Source organism: Carlito syrichta, unplaced genomic scaffold (assembly GCF_000164805.1).
Source record: "Carlito syrichta isolate Samal-C Ts95f unplaced genomic scaffold, Tarsius_syrichta-2.0.1 Scaffold302126, whole genome shotgun sequence".
Lineage (NCBI taxonomy): Eukaryota > Metazoa > Chordata > Mammalia > Primates > Tarsiidae > Carlito > Carlito syrichta.
This window is the reverse complement of record NW_007246222.1, coordinates 193,024-207,534: the sequence shown is the minus strand read 5'-3', so window position 1 is coordinate 207,534 and position 14,511 is coordinate 193,024. Positions and strand designations below refer to the sequence as shown.

Sequence of the window (14,511 nt, the reverse complement as noted above, 5' to 3'; positions counted from 1 at the left end):
GTGACAGCAAGCAAAACAAGAATACGGAGTAGACTGGACATAAGCAACACACTTCAGGTGTCACTGTCTCCCGTCACCCCCAGATGGGACTGTCAAGTTACAGGAGAAGAAACTCAGGGCTCCCACTGATTCTGTGTTATGTTGAGTTGTATAATCATTTCATCATATATTACCACGCAATAATAATAGAAACAAAGTGCACAATAGATATAAAAAAGAAAAAGACGACAAAAACAGGGCACCTGTTAGGACAGAAACTTCTGCTTCAGCAGGATTATCAGGAGAGACAGAAAGGTGGGCAAGGTTTCTACAGTCTAATAAACCAAAGAGAGGAGAGAGAAGATGAAAGTGGAAGAGGTTAGACCTTTTTCACGTTGTTATTGCTAAGGTTATAAGCAAACACAAGATATGAGTGGATTAGAAGGAGCCCTCTATGGATAGAGGGAAGCAGAGTAATGTCAGGGTGAGAGGCCAAGAGTCTGCTGCAGAAATCCTGGTGAGCAAGTTGGGCTCGGTGGCTCAGCCTGTAATCCCGCGCCTTTGGGAGGCTGAGGTGAGTGGATTGCCTGAGCCCGCGGGTTCGAGACCCGCCTGGGCAGGGAGACCTCATCTCTACAATAAATCAAAAAATCAGCCGGGCGTGGTAGCGCATGCCTGTAATTCCGGCTACTTGGAGGGCTGAGGCCGAAGGATCACCGGAGCCCAGTAGGTTGAGGCTGCGGTGGCCGGGAGCAGCCACTACACTCCAGTCTGGGTGACAGAGTGAGACTCCAACTCAAAAAAAAAAAAAAAAAAAAAAAAAGAAATCCTGGTGAGTACTGAGGCAGCCGCATCTGTCATTTAAAAGTGAAGGTGACAAGAAGTGGGAGGTGCTACCAAGATGGGAAGCATCCATACAATTTTGAAAAAAATGACCATAAAAAAGAACTCTGGGATGCCATATGTTAGTAAATAGAGATATGTGTGTCTAGGTACTCCAAACAGCATATTGTTCTATGTTCACATTCTATATTTTATAAATCAAAGCAAAACATTTAAAATGAACTGAAGAATCATCTAAAATAGCTCAAAGAAGAGCTTCACATTATCCATCAAGAATTCTCATTCACTTAGGGAATAATTCTATACCAAAGACCCAAAATTTGCCATCAGAGTTTAGCCTTTCTAGACATTAGGCACCTAGCTGGTTTTATCCTGTGGTTTCTGTTGTGAATTGAATGTCTGTGTCCTCTCTTTAACCCCCACCAAAGTCAAATGATGAAACTCTAACCCTAAATCCAATGATATTTGAAGATAGGACCTTTGGGAAGTAATAGTGTGAGATTAGGTCATGAAGATAAGACCCTCAAAAAGGGATCAGTAACTTTATAAGAAGAGAAAAGAAAGATCCACAAAAGACCATGTGAGAAAGGAGCTAGAAGGCTACCTTCTGCAAGTTACGAAGAGAGCCCTCACCAGGAACCAAATCTGCTGGCACCTTGATCTTAGACTTTTCAGCATCTAGAATTGGAAATAAATAAATTTGAAATAATTGTCCATTTAAACAACAGAAGTTGGCCTTTCCAAAGGTTCCATCTTTAAATGCCACCATATCAGGGGTTACGGATTCATCATGTGACTCTGGTGGGGGTTGAAGAGGACACAACCATGCAATTCATAACAAATGCCACAAGACAAAATCAGCAAGGTGCCCAATGTCAAGGAAGGCCAGCATCTGATGTTTAAGCCACTCCATGCATGGTATTTTGTAATGCAGCCCAAGCCGACTAAGACAGTCTTAGAAAAATTTAGTGAAGTCCTTCCAAAGCCAGACTGCACTACCACTTGCTATTGGACAAGTTTTCCTTAACTTCTGTGATGAAAGAGAATATAGTATTATTAATCTTGCACTTAGGTAATATACATGTCCTTCAGTATGGCACTCAATTATCCACTCAGTGCTACAGTATAGTCTGCATTCTAACTGTACCGTCTTCTCCTGGTGATTCATGAACAGCTTCACAAGTTTTTCTGACATCATAACCTTTTCTACAACATCACACATCTGTACATCACAACACCCGAAATCTGATATGTGTCTATATTTGGGGGCCCAATATGCACGTGCAGCTTTGCGTCTTGATATAATGATGACAAACTTTTCCACACACCAACAGTATCACTGCAGATTTGAGTACCACATGCATATACTGGGATGGCCAGTCTACCTTAATTGTCCCTCTCGATGCCTTGTAATACAAGTAGTCCTACATTTCTGCAAATAACCAGGAATATCTATTTTCAAAGGCATACTCATGACAAACATGTAGGTAACAATGCTCCACTTACTTGAAAACTATTCAGCAGAAAAACTAAAATCACTCCTATAGTATATGAGCAGCTCTGTTACATAAATCATGGGTATACATATTGAAAACTAATAAGCTACAGCAAAGTTGAAATATTTTCCTTCATAGGACACAAAGTTATATGCTCTAAGTAATAAAAGGGAAAAGGCAATGGGTAGCAAACACAACTTAAACACAACTATCTAAGCATTAAGGATCTTGAGAGAAATTGCCAGAATAACGCTTTGGAATTAGACAGTATCTTCTTTGGGCCAGAACTAGAAAAAAAAAGATTCTTAAACTCATATGACCACCAAGTCCCAGCCTACAACATCTCAATTAACTAAAATGATAAATAACTGTAGGGAACAGACTGTATATTTTAAGTCAGATGAATATCACCTACGGATATTCCAAGAATCAGTGAACACGACAAAATCTACTACTGGTCCAAGAATCTGTTCCATTGCTTTCAAAATTCTTATCCTCACTTTCAAGAGATAAAATATGAGAAAGCACTTGTAAAGACTAACATGCTATAAAACTCAAAGGAATAACTTTGCTTATATTTCCTCCCACACTCTGTTCAAGTCAAGACAGCGCTTTATCCAGCCCTGTCACCAGCTCTCCCACTCACGGCTCAGCATCACCTACCATCCTGTAGGTCTAACTGCACTACCACAAAATGCACAGTTTCTCAGGCCATGAGGAAGCCACATAAACTCTATTATGATATTATATAAACTTAAAGTAATTATATTTAGCACTGAAATGTTTATTACTAAAAGTTCTAGAGTCCCAGTAGCAATTAATGCATTTTAAGAGAAATGGCACACAGAGAAAGGGAAGGATTTCAGAGATGTGATATGAAGTAAGGCTGCACAGCCCTCTCAGATTGAAATTCAAGTTTGAAAAGGACAAATAGTAGTTACCCTTCAAAAAGAGGAAATGGTTTAACCACTCAGAGGAGGACAGATTATCTGGCTCTGGAGACACATTCCCAGAGCATGTAGTTTGCTACTACTCATAATTTCTTGCTTCTTTAAAACCTATATTCAGTCCAGTTTGTTGAATGAATGCATAAGTCAATGACCAGTCAACCAGTCCATTACAAAAGTTCTGTTAACCAAAACTAGTACAAACTACCTGCCCCTTCAGACTTACTGAAATTCCTTTACTTACCAGGTGATGCCAAACTCCCAGTCCCTAACCCTGAGTTCACAAGAACACACTCAGACTTTTATGTCCACAGTCTATCTATGCAGAGGAAGAAGGATGCTTCCCAGATAATACCAAACTCCCAGTCCCTAAACTCGAGTTCACAAGAATATCTTCAGACTTTTATGTCCACTGACCATATATGTAGAGGAAGAAAGATGCTTCCTAAGCACCAATCTCCCCCATCTTGGTCCTATCCTCTTAATCTCTGCTTCTTTCTTAGGTCCACAAGTACAAAATAAGAGCATCCCATGAATTACTTCAACTACTGAAACAGAAAGTATGGTGTCACTCTACAATTTATCATACAACCTGCCCTAAACTGCTGCACAAAGACTTTTGATTTATAAGGAAAAAGGACCACATCTGAAACTGCTATAAGCAGAGAGCAAAACCAAGATTAGCATGTCCTCTCAAGTACTTAAAATTTTGCTACTCACTAATTAACATACTCACTGAGGGATTTTATCTACCTTTCTTTACTTCCTTCAAAAGTTTTCAGAATAGAGAACAGATTAAATTTTGGTAACTGACACATGATTTATTCCTATTGGCTGGCAATAGTTAGAGCGATATGAATTCTCTGCAATTTTGGTCTAAGTCTTTAAGGGAATATGCTCCAAAAAAATGGAATCCAACTATGGTTCACACTTTTAAAAAGTGTTCTGATAAAGTCTTATAGGTGCGAGACTCGGCAGCCTACTAAGGAAGAAAGTAATATTCTGTAGACATTTCTGGAGTAACAATAGGGCTTCCTTCTACTCCCTTCTTTAAGCAGCAAATATCTGTGCAAGAAGAAAAATACAAGGAACTTTTCTGAGCCAATTTGGTGTAACTTACAATTTGTGAAAAGGTATAAAGAAATAACAAGAATTACTTCCACTGATGGATAAGGGAGAATTCTCCCTTTAAGCAACACCCAACAGCGGGAAATGTAGCAATGTCTTTACAGTCATTAGGGAAGTGGGCATTTTATAACCATACTAGTAATGGAGTTCAGAGATTTAATTTTACAGGCAAGAACATCTTTTGATTGCAACTCATATAAAAAATTACCCTATTTTGGAAGTGCATCAAAATCTCCAGTGAATATATTTCATACTTAAATGTCTATTATTATTATGCCTCCCAAAGCATTTCCACATAAATTATCACATCACATTAAAAAAAAATCTTGTGAGTTTTTATCCCAATGAACAAATAACAAAACAGGCACAGGTGCAAGTTCACAAGAGAAAGCAAGTTCCAAGCACTATTTGGATCCCAGAACTCAGAATTCTAACACAGCATTCCTTCCTGGGTACCACAGTGCCCAGTACCCAAAACCAACCCAAAGCAAACAAACAAAGCTTGGCTCAGAAATTACTTTTGATAATGAAAACAAAGTGCACATATAGTCTGAAATAATTAACTGAGTGTTTACTATGTGCAAATTATGATCCTAGGATTACAGGATCAATGCTTTAAAAAAAAAAGACATTACAATGAGGTTGGGGAGAAGCATAGTTCTATGTGGCCATGAAGAAAGAAAGGTACACGTACCTGTAAGCAGGAGGAGAATACAGAAAACCATGTATTGCTTAAGAATGGCACCCTGACTCTTCCCAATGAAGTTGAACTTGAGAAGGCATCCCTGAAGAACACACAATGAAGTGTTTGTACCAGATCCAAACACTTCCACCTGTGAGCCTCAGATTGCCACAAACATTTTGCCTTTTCACACAGGTCTCTGAGTCTGTGCAGGTGCCTAATTATGCTTCAAGTGGAAAAAGAAAACGCCAGAATTACAGAAAAGCATCTGTATTATCTCACACTAGAAATGGCTGGTGTGTATTACAACACCTAACGCACCAAGTACTCCGCTATGTATTTTAAGTACGCAGTCTCTTTTTTTTGAGTTAAAGTCTCACCGTCGCCCAGACTGGAGTGCAGTGGCCGCTCCCGGCCACCACAGCCTCGCCTGTTGGGCTCCGGCGATCCTTCCGCCTCAGTCTTCCAAGTAGCCAGAATTACAGGCATGCACTACCACGCCCAGCTGATTTTTTGATTTATTGTAGAGATGAGGTCTCGCTGCCCAGGCAGGTCTCGAACCCGCGGGCTCAGGCAATCCACTCACCTCAGCCTCCCAAAGGCGGGGGATTACAGGTTGAGCCACTGAGCCCAGCTAGTACACAGTCTCTTAATTCACCCTTACAACAACCTGACAACACAGGAGTTATTACAATGACACTTGGTGATAACACATCCATTTGCTTAGAGAAGATAGTAGTCAAGTTGAGATATGAATTCAGTCTGTTGAGGTACAACTTTTAAGCTATTCTCTCAACCATTTGTTCCATTGCCATATTTACTACTGAGACACATGATACCAGTGAACAGCAAAACATTTTCTTAAAGACAAACCCTTTTAGGAAAAATGAATAAGCTTAATGTCAAGCTTTGGAATAATGCTCTCAAAACAAGAATTAATAAAATGAGGTAAAGCTATTTAGACATGACAAAGGGTGAAATAATTACCAGAGACAAATAATATGAATCAATTAAAAAAGGGAACCAAATAAATTGAGAAATGTGTATAAAATACGAAAAGACAATTCACTAAAGAATTAGCAGTGGCCAACAAAAATATGAAATATTTAACCTAAGGAATATTCAAAGAGAAGCAAATAAATCAGAGGAAAACACAGCAATTCCCCTATCTAATTAGGAGATGCTTTATTTTCTCATTACAATACCCAGGGTTGTTGAAATCATAGCAAAATTGGCATACCCTGCCTTGCTAAGAGAAATATAAATTGTATAACCTTTCTAGAGAACAACTTGATAACATACAACAACCACCTTGAAAATATCCAGTCCTAGGAGGTTCTAGAGTAAATAGCCTGGTGAAGACTATTTAACTATCAGGATCTTAATCACAGCATTAAATATAACTGCCAAAAAATAAAAAATAAAAATTCCATCAATCTCCAAAAATAAAGAATTATTTAAGTAAATGATGTTACATAACAGTATGGGGAACAAACACTAAAAATGAATACTAATTAGATGAGAAAAGCTGCCTTACGTATTAAAAAGTAACAAAACTTGCTGAGCAAACTTTTTCTAAATTTAAAAATGAATATCATTTGGCATTTCTGCAGAAAATAGGGTCATTTCTGGGACTTAAGACCAAGCATGAACCTTAGCTTCTTTTCATCATTTCAATATTCTCAAAAATTTTGATGAGCATGCATTACTTTTGAAAACAAAAGCAACTGTTCAAAAAAGAAAAAAATTTCATTAATGTGCTATAGAGTTCTCAAGACACCAACTCACTAAACCTACTCAATACGTGTCAAATTTAAAACAAAAAACATAAGATGTCTGATTAGAATATGTAATACACATTCCATGAAGAATTAACCTTGTTAACTTTAAGTCATACATTCAACTAACTAATGAAATTTATCCCAAAGTAAATATATATTCTTTTCAAGAACTTAAGGCATACTTTTTCTTTTGGGTAGTGATGTAATACATATAAAAATTTTAATATATTTAGTGGAAAAGTAATGTATAAAGAATAAAATACTTAAAAGCCTGACATAAACATTGTATCCTTGCATTTGTGCGGGTGGGTACGTATGTTGGGTATTACATTCTATATAGTTATTTGTTTTGATTTTCTTCTTGGCCTTGGGTATCATGAATATTTCCCATATAATTAACTATCCTTTAAAACGTAACTTAGAGCTGCATGATACATCTTTGGCTAGAGGTGCCATAATATGTCTATGCATCGGCTATGAATTTAACATTACTCTTTCCCAGTCCAATTTCAGCAATGCAAATAATCTGACCCAGGTGCTACATGCTTAGGCATCCTGTACCACCTGCCATGTGCTGGGTGAGTATGACACAGTTTGTTTTGCCTCTGAGACTTTTTTACATTTCACCCGTCTGTCTTTCTCGAGACCTCCTCATCCAGTTTCTCCATGACACCAAGAATCGCGTTCCTCACCATGAAGGGCTATGATAGAAACAAGAGATTGAACTGTGGCTCTTTTATGTTTGGAGCTGCCAAAGAGGTTGTTCTCCCTGACAAATTATTCTGTGTTGCTAAAGGTAATGACTGCTATGTCACTCTAACATTTGAAAGTCCAAATAAAATATTTGGTAGAGAAGAATAAGATTTATTTTAAGAAGTGAGCATGTTTAGGTTGAGTAGTCATGCTCACAGTCAAATAAACCACCATATCTATTTAGAAATGTAATCTTTTTCTTCTTTTCTGTGTCTATGACTTCTCATACTAATAGGGAACCATTAAATACCAGCCAAACTCTAATTATCTACCCTGAGGTAGAAAGAACTATGTTTAATAGCTGGCCTGGATCATCATCTGTATAGATTGTGAAGTCAGATTTTGACATTGGTCTTTTTGTGCCAAATTCCCACCATTTCCAAGGCCATCCAATTATTCACAGTTAAAGACTAACATGGGAAATAGAGAAGACACACCAAGGGTGAGTTATTTTAACGTTTTCTATACATAAATCAGCTGAATTTCATGGGCCATATTCACTATAAATCAACCACGGCATTTCACACTACCCTGATAATTCTTGATATAATGTCAAAATACCATGAAATATTTAAAGAGCTCAACTACTAAGCAAAGTATTGTGAAAGCTACTATATCCAGAATTCTATCAACCAGAATTCTTGATAAACCATGCCAATGGGGAACACTTCTTACCTATTCTGATATTTCCTTCCAGGAGAAGGGAACTTAATTAATGTAACACTTTTGGCCTCTCTCCAGCCTTTCACTTTCTCTGCTTCTGAAGAATAAAGGAGCTACTTGCCTGGCTTCTTCCTTCTTCCTCCTCCCTGCAGAGAACAAGGCTTGACTCTACTGGCTCAGAGGCAGCTCTGTCCCTGTGAGGAGGGAGTGGGGGGAAGAAGGCCAAGGACCTGGATATCATTCAGCTGTCACACCAAGCCATGGCTAATCAAAACTGATATACCCATGGCAGCTGCTTATCTTTTTTCCTTCTAATAGCCCAACTTGCTCAGATGGGGAGTGTAGAGGAAGGAGGGCCTGATAGCTACCTGATTCCTTAAAGTCACATTTGGATGCAATCCATACTTCTGCACGTTCTATGATTTTTAAAGCAAATGCATAACTTTCTGTGATTTATGTTGCTGCATACTTAAATTAGAAGAGATGTTGCAATAATAAGCATTTTAACATTATGAGGTGCTTCCTCAACAAAAACAATGAATTATATAATGTGTACAAAATGCATTTGTCTTAATACATATCTATTTGGATACAATTTCTAGCAGCAGTTGTGATAATCCCATAATATTAAACAAAAAAAAAAAATGTTACTTACGAAGAAACTCCGGCCTTAACCTATGCAGGCAAAGTGTATTGACTAATTTCAGTGATAGAATTAACTGTTCCCCATTATCCAATCCTATAAACTAACCATTCAATTTAGTAACATGTTCATATCATTCAAAATTCGTAGAAATTATGACGCATATTTATTTAACCAAATACAACTGGCTCACCTGCTTACTTAGATCTGAAAAGCAGAGCAGTCTTTTGTTAGAACATGTATTTTACTCTGGTAACATAATTGGCAACTCAGACAACAACACATAAAATTAAATACAAATAACCACATTTATTGCCAAAATGCTTTTCTGACTGAAGATAAATTAGTCCCCTACTATACAGGTCACATTCTGTAATAAATTCCAAGATACATCAAAGCATGATTATCCTAAAAATCATGTTGCTGAAGATCGCAGTTCTAAATCAGTCCTCTGGGTCCGATGATGCCCAAGGAATTGGGCAAGTCTAAATGCAGAGAAACTGGACCCTTCTATATCTTCCAGCTTCTGCAGCCTGAGAGTAAAATGACAAGTGAATATGACCATTTATTTTCAAAAGGTACCAATTCCCCCAGGTTTTTTTATTTTCAAAGAATTGATCATAATGGGGACAAAGTCTTCTCTTAATATAGTAAATTTAGCTGTTTCAGGTTTCTTTTTTTCTGTCAAAATGACATCATTATGGGACTCATGCTCTGTGGTTCAAAACAGCAGATGTTTAATATTTGACCTCACAGAGAGTGATGCTTATTAAACTGTCTATAATATTTTTTGTACAACATTAATCTTTGTAGAAAATTTTATCTTAATCAAGTGACTAATATAGCACTAATAAAGAATATCAAAGTTTTGCAATTTCTGGCTATTAGATTAGAATCTTTTTTAAAATAATGGCACTAGGAAATATAATTTACTTCTCATTTAACTTAACTATATCTCAATATATAAATGACTGATATGTTTCAGAATAGAACATTAGGCATATTTCATATGTAAGTCTACACAATAAAGCAGTATTACAACTGGGGTAGGGAGAAGATATCCATTGAATAGCCTTTGTTAGAGAGGGTGGTAGCCTATATAACCTATTTAATACATACATATAAGGAGGAACTTCTCCAACCGAAATTTATTTATTAAAAAATTGTGTACTTATGTTTACAAAGTACTCTCCATTTGGCATAATACACCTATTGAGACACTTTTCCACTGCTCAAAATAGTTTTTGAACTCATCAATGTTGCTGCCTTTTAGTGCTTCTGCCATTTTGTTTCTCCTCCTCTAAATCAGTAAAACATTTCCCTCTGAGGACTTTCTTCATGAGGGTGGGGAGGGAGTTTCTTGGGGTGAGATCAAGTAAATAGGGAGAGTGGGGCACAGGGATCATGCCAATTTTTTGGTCAAAAACTGCTGAACACTCAGTGCAGTGTGGGCAGGTGCATTATCATAGTGGAAGAACTAGTTACCTATTGCCACAACCTGGGATGTTTCTTCTGCAAATCATGATACAACCTTCTCAAAACTTCCAGATAAAAACTCTGGTTGGTCATTTGATCCAAAGGAACAATTCTGAGTGTACTATATGGGATCTGCCCTCCAAAAGATAATTCTGGGTTTTTGGGGGTCCCCTTTCATATACGAAATGCTAGTACCTATCTTGATATGCAGATATTTATCACTTACATTTACATAAACATCTATAATTTATAAGCCATTTATCCATGCACTTATTTTATCCTCAAACCAATTTTTGAGATATTCTGTCTTACTGTACCCAATTCACAGTTGATGAAACCAAGTTAACATCTGAGTTAATGATCAAGGAGACAGAGATTCAGACAAACTTGAAGCTGGAATCTTCCCAAAGCCAGCAGTCTCTCCACATCTCTGTACCCACCAGAAGCAGAATGAAAAATAGCATTACACTACTGAAACTTATTTTTCCAATAATTGTTATTTCTGATGAGAAGTATATTCCTAGAGAAATAGTTGGGCTCTTCCCTATAAGCTGTGCATGTTTATTTCTGTGTGTACGAAATATTAGAATATACATGTAGGACCATAATACAAGTTTCAGTACATATAATTCATTTTGCAGGTAACTATCCAAGGGACACAGGTGAATATTTGTCTAAGATGGAAAGCTTCAAGGAAACATTGTTTCACTTATTTAGTCATTATTTCCAATTTGTCAAAAACTAATTGATACAGAGTATAACTTCAATATCCTAATATAGCGAAGACATTTCCTTCGAATCAATTAACCATGACATAGAGCTTGAAATTATACTTAACTGCTATGTGATCAAAAGATATACAACTGAAGGTGTCATAACTACATATTTTGGTTATGAGTTTTAACATTTAATGGACTAAAAGCACAGTATGATAAAATATTTCTGTGAGTTTCCTGTGTTGGAGGTACTGTTTGTGAATTTAATTCAATTTATTAAACCCAACCAGGCAGTTTATTAATCAGTAGGCTAGATTGGCAGACAATGTGATAGAAACTATTTATCTTTGACATGTTTAATATTTTATATTAGTATAAAAAGCTGTTGCTTTGGCATATAATCAGATAAACTTGAAGCTAGAAACAAGTATCATGAACTGTTGTCACTCAAATTAACTTTTCAAACTCAACCATGTAACACCACAGAGCTATAAAAGTACTGTAGACATGAGAACACTTCCAGAATATGGGTGATGAAACCATCATGGAAGGCAACAGACAAATTTGACTTAAAAATGTATTTCTGACTTGTACATCAGCCAGCAAAGACCTATTATATCACACATTCAATTGAAGCACTGGATGTAAAAACAACTGGCAGTCTACTCTTGGTTTTTGTTAATTGTCTAAATTATGGCTTTCAATTTTAAGCAGGGTCTTTTAAAAACAAAAACTGTGTTAGAAAAAGTGATACTATGGTACCAACACCACCAATTCCCCTCTAAGCAAGTGAAAACGCTCACTCAGAGAAGGAACTACAAATGGGTATTTGTTTCTGTCTTCTGTGGTTAATCATAAAGAAAATAAACATTCTTGGAAGTTCAAAATGTACCAGTTTCTATTTTAGTTCAATTTGCTTGTTACAACTAGGTATACTGGTCCATACATGCACCCCTGAACTTATAGACAAATTACAATAAATAATTTCACATGTAACGTTAATGTTTCCTTACATTTAAAAAACCTGATGAGATTACTCTGCAAAACTCTTCAACCATTCCACATAAATGGCATATCATATAAGATACCTTTTGATAATGCACAAAAGAAAATAGCAAGTTCTATAACATTTTCAGAAAAAGTACTGCATATTCAATTATATGCCAAAAGTAATATTATATTTGAGAGTATTATAACTTCATTTTTAATTTTAGAGGCCATCATGAGAGCAATAGTATCTTTAGAAATTGTTTAACAAAGTGACAAATTGCCTTTTCCAACTAATATCATTTGAATTTTTCTTTTTCTTGCTAATGAACTATTTCATTGGGGAAAAGAATTGGAGTGTATTCTATTGTGAAAGATGTGAAGTGGATGGAAATACTGTAATTTGACAGTGCATTACTTTTATTACAAACAGTGAAAACATTAGTGACATCTATAATGACTGGGTTATACAACTACACAAACATACAACAAATTAAATAACTCCTTTCTACAAGCCTATGACATTTTTATTAGAGCAACAACCTCATATAGTTACTACAATTGCCATTCAATCAGGTAACATCATTTTCAATCCACGATATAACATAGAACCCACATATACAATCCATGTAGTTTTACAGTACACGCCCATCAGTTTCTCTCTGCGTGCACACACAGGCACAGAGCAATATCAACCAGTCCTTTACGACTCATATTTAAGACTGAAACACTAGACACCAAAGGGAAAAAAAGAAAAGGAAAGAGAAATGCATGACTCCTTCATCTACTGCTTGTTTTGGGAAACAAATTTCATGTTAAAACAATGCAAGGAGCAAAACGGTGTGTTCAAAGGGCTCTTGGAAAGTTCTCTGAACGCGAATAAGGTGAAACTAAGCAATATTGGTAAAAACGAATCACAGTGTTCCGTTAACTTGAGCTGTACAGACCTTGCTACTGTAACGCTGACTTGTTATTAGTATAATTGCAGGCCAAATTTCAACAGTTAACTCTGAATGTAGCCATCTTCATCCAAGCCCTGAGACCTTGTAGCCCACAGACTAGTAAGGTACTACCGAACGTTTTCCCCAGCAACATTAAGAATGGATTCTGCACATGGCAAAGATATGTTAACGAAAGAGATTTCAGGGCAGTTTAAAGCATCTAGACCCTATTTGAGGATACTCTCCCCTGTCATACTTCTCCATGGGATTTTAGAAGTGGTGCAGCAACCAAGTCTGTTAATTACGTAGGTGAGGGACTAACAAACAGCTGCGATGAACTCCCAAGCTACTGATGGAAGGATGCACATTGAGATAACGCCCAGGTAGTTTCAGCACCTCCCTATTTCATGGAAGTCACTGCAGAAAATTTCAAACATCTTAAATACCGGTCACATAGTTCTTAAAAGTAAAAATATCTACACACGCCAGGCCTGATACTACGCGTATCACATACCACTCTTCTAAACCAACATATTTGCTGGAGAACATTCAGTAAACATGTTAATAACACCTTCCACAGCTAAAGCAAACCAGAGCAGCTCAGATGAGGCACACACAAGAAAAAAAAAAAAAAAACAAAAAACCTCGGAACCACAGCCTGCCCCTCTTTTTCTCATCTTCCACACCCTTGACTACCCTCACCGTCACAGCAAAACACAACTTCGGGCGTTTTGGAAGCAACTGTTCTTTGTGAGAAGCACACACACATACACACACCTCAAGTGTGTTTTCCTACCGCACAGACCAGGGAGGTTGCACCACCTTTCTAGTGACTTAATTCTCAACGTAGTGGCACAAACCTGCTGAGTCGCAATCGATGAAAACACATTACACACCAGAATAAGAAGAAGGTCGGAGGCAAAAAAAAAAAATCGTAAAAAAGAAAACCAGTTCGCCTTCAGCCATTAATTACCGATCACCCCAATTCCGCGTCGCGCAACCCCGTACACACGCACAGCCTTCCAAACCTGGGTTTCAGGTGGCGCTTTCCCGAGCCTCGCTCGCTATTGTGAGGACGCAGAAGCCCCCGAAACCTGGGAATCCAGCTGAAAAGGCTTCCTCGGAAGCTGCTAAATATAGACCAAGGGGGCTCTGGGTCTGGCAAGCTGCGGGAGAGCGACGAAACGGCCATGGACGCATATGACTAAGTCTTTCCATTTTGTCCTAGCCAAACATCGTAATGACATTGAACATAAGGGCAAAAGACTGGAGGGAAGTCTTCCCCACCCCCACCCCACCCCGTCTTCTCCCGTATATGAGGGACGTCATGAATGCCACGGGTATGTTCTCGGGGGTGGCGGGGAGCAGAATTGTCGGTGGTGCCCTATATACGCTTCCTCCGGAGGAGATGGGTGGCGGGGAGGGGAGCGCGCCGAGAAGCCACTCGGCAACCGCTCCGAGAAAGGCACCAACCCC

The 14,511-nt window shown here is 37.7% G+C and overlaps 1 protein-coding gene across 1 annotated transcript in view; it reads right to left on the bottom strand.

Moving 5' to 3' along the window:
• The window catches only part of CTNND2 (catenin delta 2), a 981,613-nt gene extending 967,336 nt beyond the window's left edge, over positions 1-14,277 (bottom strand). The window contains exon 1 of the mRNA XM_021711379.1: positions 14,064-14,277. The gene's annotated coding sequence lies outside the window, so the exon portion shown is untranslated. The remainder of the gene's footprint in view (positions 1-14,063) is intronic.
• Between the last annotated feature and the right edge of the window lie 234 nt (positions 14,278-14,511).